The sequence below is a fragment of the Ipomoea nil genome, unplaced genomic scaffold (assembly GCF_001879475.1).
Source record: "Ipomoea nil cultivar Tokyo-kokei standard unplaced genomic scaffold, Asagao_1.1 scaffold1421, whole genome shotgun sequence".
Lineage (NCBI taxonomy): Eukaryota > Viridiplantae > Streptophyta > Magnoliopsida > Solanales > Convolvulaceae > Ipomoea > Ipomoea nil.
Genome location: NW_017617849.1, coordinates 1,945,786 through 1,951,785, shown reverse-complemented (window position 1 = coordinate 1,951,785; position 6,000 = coordinate 1,945,786).

The following is a 6,000-nucleotide window of genomic DNA, read 5'->3' as shown; positions in this document are numbered from 1 at the left end:
TACAAAAAACGCGGTCCTCAAAATCATATATATCAACATAAATGGAAAACATGGATAAGTTCATACTTTTTGGGGTGTTCTCATTTGAACCCCTTTATTATGTGGAATACATCAGGTTAAGAGGGATGCATTTGTAATAAAATGATTTAGAGAAATAAACATTATTCTTATTGTGATAAAATAAAATAATAAATATACATATTCATGGAAGTGTGAATGAGATAGTCTACTAAGAGCTCAAGAGAATTAGGCCTATAATGTGTAGAAAAAATGGCGGTCAATTTATTTTAATCAAATGAATGACTCAGATTGATCAGATTTTAATTTTTCCTTAAGATTTCTTAATTTATCCTTAATGAATATGATTATCGGTTAACTTTTCTGTTAAATATTATCTTTTCCGTTAATTTCTGTTAGTTCACCGTTAACTTACTCATTGACTTCAGTAAGAAAGGTCTTAGGTTCGAACCTCATCCCAATCAAAATTGGCATAATTAATACTCTATTTTACTCTTAATAAATTAAATAATAATTTAGTAGCTACAACAAAAAAAATACATATGCATTTCTTTAATTTAGAATTATGTGTCTACAATGTCTTTATTCAAATAAAATTATTCATTATCAATAAATTAAATAAGAGAAATAATTTCATTAGTTATATTGTATTTATTGTTTTCCAATATAAAAATTCTTTAAATTCAAATTCATCAATTGATTATATTCGCTACATTGTCCCTACAATATCTTTATTAAAAAAAATTATTCATTATCAATAAATTAATTAAGAAAATAATTTTATTAGTTATATTGTCTTTATATTTCTCCAATATAAAAAATTCTTTACATTCAAATTCATCAATTGATTATATTCACTACATTGTCTATTTGTCTATTATCTTTTTGTGCACTATTTTTAATTAAATATCAAAGTTATAATACAAAATAATGTTATATATTTATTTACCAAGTATTTCATTAATATCATGAAAAATTTTAAAAAATATAATTAATAAAGTCAATCATATTAACTATTTCAGGGATTTGTTGACAAAGAGAGTATTCAAATCACACAACAAATTGAAGTGAGAACTACCTCGCAAAGTCCTTGTTTGCCAATCATTTGTTAGTGGTTAGCGTTAGCGGATTATATTAGCGAATTTGACTAGCGAATTATACCAATTACCAACGGTTGGTAAAAATATATTTGAAAAAATTAGCTGTTTAGATTAACATGAAAAATGACCTAAGGGTATATATATATATATATATATATATATATATATATATATATATATATATATATATATATATATATATATATATATATTAATAATAATAATAATAATAATAATAATAATAATAATAATAATAATAATAATAATAATAATAATAATAATAATTGTTTTAAAAAAATGTAAAAAAAATATAATTAACTCAATCATATTAACTACTTGGGGGATTTATTTATAAAAATAGTATTCAAATCACACATAAAATTGGAGTGGGAAACTATCTAGCAATGTCTTTGTTTGGCAATAAGCAGTTAGCTCTTCAATATTAGTATATATTTAATATTTTATGTCCTAATTTTTATTTGTTTTTCCTTATGTCCCGTATTTGGTTTTAACCATACCTATACAATTATTTTATTGACAATTATAATCCATCTTACTATATTATCTTGCATTTGTAACTTAGAATTGCCTATTTAAATACGCAAATTTAACATTCAATTATCTATGCATGAACAATTCCAATATAATCTTGCCTTGATATACTTTAAAGTACTTACTTAAAAAAAAAAAAAAAAAAACATTGGACATTATCTCAATCGCGCATTGCGCGTAAAAAACTAATAATTATATAAACAAGCTAGATTTGTCAAGAAACATCTTATCATACCAAAACAATATTAAATATACTTTAAATATTTAATTAGTTGATATAGAATATATAAATTTTAGTTTGGCAATATAGCATACAAAAGGTCCTTTATTTCAAATCCCATATTCCCATTAAGATATGTATTTTTAAGTGTTTGACTTATCAAGAAAAAAAAACATTTGACCCAACATCAATATACTTCACTGAATAATGATATTTAACTTGAACGGGTTTATACAGTACAACCTTGACTTTATTTATCTTGACCATCTAATTTAAAGATAAATCAGTGTAATTTATATAAAACGCAGTTTAAAGAAAAAAAAATTAGAGTGCACAAATAATATAATTCCACTTCAATCTAAGCGTTAGTTTAAATTTTCTTAAAAGAAAACGGCAAATACTTCCCCTTCAGATTTTGACAATTCAGGCATTATATTATTATATTGTTGGTTCGTATTTCCAGTTTCCACATGCAATCAACCCGTATCCGATCCCTTTCCGTCTATTATCTAAAAAAGTTGGACCACGAGAGACTTTACAAACAAAAGATAGAATGCAATGTAGTGCCCAATGCAACGAATCCTTTGGGAAAATGGAGTTTGGATCCTCGATCATTAGTTGTCGCTATATATAAATTAAAACCGCAAGGAACATGAGGTTATCGTGGAGGCCTTGGAACGCCATAATTTAATTACCATAGCTAGCTGGCCTATAGCCTAAAGGAGTACGTATAGTGTGAGCCAAATATGAGTACGTTTTTGTTGGTGCAAAAAGATTGTTGGGTAGTTCCAATAATTAATATTGTGATGGAGATTAATTCCGTCCAAACTCTAAGATAGATGAATCAGTTGTCGTTTTGGACCAGGTCGACCCGGGTCCATGGCATAACAATTGTATAATTCGCCTAATAACGTAACAGAAGCTAAAGCGACTTTTTTTATGGTTTATATTCTCTTCATCTAAATAATTAATTAAATCTCATATGCTTCATGCGAAAAATTTATTTATATACAAAATATTTATAAAAGCGGGCCTACTGGTGGGACTTAAATTAAATTAGTCTATAATTAGTAAAATAAACATACAATAAATTATGGTGGGCAACCGTGTGAACCATGCATTGTGTTCTGAAGGTGTTTTGTTTGTGTGTTTAATGTGCGTGTGTTGTGTACTTTAACAGCACGTTTGGTTCACGGAATGAATTTTGAGGTAATAGGAATGCTATTCCATAAGGAATGGAATAGGCAAGGAATAAAATAAGAATTCTATTCTATTGTTTGATTCGCGGAAGGAATAGACTTTAGGAATTATATTACAGTGTTTGGTTGATTTAAAGAATAAAAATGAAATATGTTTTAAAAGACATAAATACCCTTATAAAAATATGTGATGGTGGCGGTGATGGCGGTGGTGGCGGTGGTGGTGATGGTGGTGGTTCTGGTGGTGCTGGGGTGGTGGTGGCAGTGGTGGGGGCGACGGTGATGGTGGTGACGGTGACGGTTGTGGCAGTGGTGGTGGGGGCGGCGACGGTTGTGGCGATGGTGGTGGTGGTGGTGGCGGCGGCGATGGTGGTGATGGTGATGTTGGCGGTGGCGGTGGCAGTTGTGGGTTCGGCGGTGGTGGTGGGGGCGACGACGGTTGTGGCGATGGTGGTGGTGGTGGCGGCGGCGGCGATGGTGGTGGTGGTGGTGGCGGCGGCGGAGATGGTGGTGGAGGCGGCGACGGTGGTGAAATAGGATAAAATTATATATATGATAAAAAAAATAGGTTAAAGAAAGGGGTAAAAAAGAAAATAGATTCTAAAATCTATTCCTGAGCGTTCAGTAATACGCTAATACCAGGGGGTGCCCTAGTAATAGCTATTACCTTATTCCTGGTAATAGAAATGGTTACCAAACAAAGGAATAGGCCTATTACTGGGAATGCTATGCCATTCCCGGCCTATTCCGTGAACCAAACGGGCTATAAGTGCGTCAGATTAATGCTTAACGTGCGTCTACCCGCACAACCGCACGGGAAGCCTCAAATGCACCTGATCCCTTCCATATATATATATATATATATATATATATATATATATATATATATATACACACACTTATTTATTTATTATTATAAAGAAAAATGACATTTTTCCCCCTGAATTATATGTTTATAGGACATTTTCTCTTCCTGAATTATTCATGTAAGCACATTAGCCCACTCAATTATTCTAAAAGTGGCAGTTTTCTCCCATGATATATTAAATTGACATTTCTATCCTTAAAGTAAACATTTTATTTATTTTTCTTCTCCAACAAATTATTGCTTATACGTAGCGATGACCACGGTTCGGTTCGAACTGAACCGGACACTATAGCAATCAAATTGAAAGTTTTCGGTTATGATTCAGATCTAGAACCCAATATTTGGATTTCAGTTTATTAAAATTATTAATCGAAAAGACTGGATCCTGAACTGTGAACCGGCGGTTCCGGATTCGGTTCACGATTTTAAATCATCTTTATTTTAAAATTTTATTTTTTATTTATAAAAGAGTCTAAATTCAACAATAAATGTATTTTTTCAGTTCGGAACATGAACCGGTTGTTCAGGTTCGCGATTTTAATAAACTATAAATATCAGGTTTCGATTCTAAATTTTAATTGGAATATTTCGATTTTGTTGCTATAGTGTCTGTTCGGTTTGAACCAAATCATAGTCATAATTTGTTGGAGAAGAAAAATAAAAAAAAAATATTTATTTTAAGAATAAATATATCAATTTAATATTTCAGGGGAAAATATCTACTTAAATAATTCATGAAAAAAAATATTATAAGTATATAACTCACGGAGAAAAAGTGTTATTTTCTCTTATAATATTTATTTGGGGACGGATAGAGACAAGGAGGGAAACCTCCGTCTCCGTTTCTCAAAAATTTTCTCTATCCCCGTCGGAGACTGACAAAATGCCATCCCTATTTCCAGTTTGTCACGTCAACCTGAGTGTGTATTGTAGTTATTTCATGGTCACAAATATTTGCCCAAAAACGTTTTCCATCCAAAAGGAAATTTATGTAATCCAACGACAGACATGAAATGAGTGGCTGTAATGTCGTGCATACTGCATGCGAGCCCAAACATAAATGTTACTCCGTATTTGGAACTATATGTGTTTCTCCACACCCCACTTGCTCGTAAGTTGTTATGCTTATTTATTGCCACACTAGTTACCATGCGCGCATTGTGCAAATAATCTGATGTTCAATATGCATTTTTAAATTTGTGTACATATTTCAGAATTTATCAAAGTATCATTCGGTATCCTGACGTCTATTAATGAGAGATTATCAATTTTTTCATTAAAAAAATATTTTAAAAATGCATAATTATGACATGTGGAATAAATGTTGAATTAACTGGTGCAATAACAATTTTAAAGACAAACACCCTCACTGGATAGTACCCTAAACATAACTTTTGCAACACAAAATCATATTAACTGGCGTGATCCATGCTTCCTCTTGTTGCCACTTCCGCCAGAACTGAATTTTTTATTTGATCTAGTCCCTGGTGTGCTTCACTACAATTTTAGTGACTAGCTTGGCGCAGTGCACCTTCACAAATAGAACTAAATCCTCTTTCTCCAAAAAGACAATGATAATATGCATAGTTTCTCACCTGCGTTGAATATATACTGTAAATTAGGTGTATCGTTTCATCAATGTCCAATGCATGATTCTAATTAATTGAACAAAGTTCATGTTAAATCTTATATCGTATTTTTTTTAATACACTCTAACATATTCATAGTAAATGTTTAACAATTATGTCAATTTTGATTGGGATAAGGTTCAAACCTAAGACTTTCTTTATGAAAATCAATGAGTAAGTTAAAAATAATAAATAGTTAACGTAATATTTCGATACTAAAATTTACACTGACGGGGTATACTGGTATTTAAAAAAAGTAAATGATATAATAGAAGATAAAATAGGAAAAATGCTAAAATACTAAAATAAAAATAATATGAACCATACATTTCAACAAACCATTACACCAACATTTTTTAGTTCTCATTAGTGCATAACTGATACTGCTAATTCTACGTAAGCAATATAAAATAAA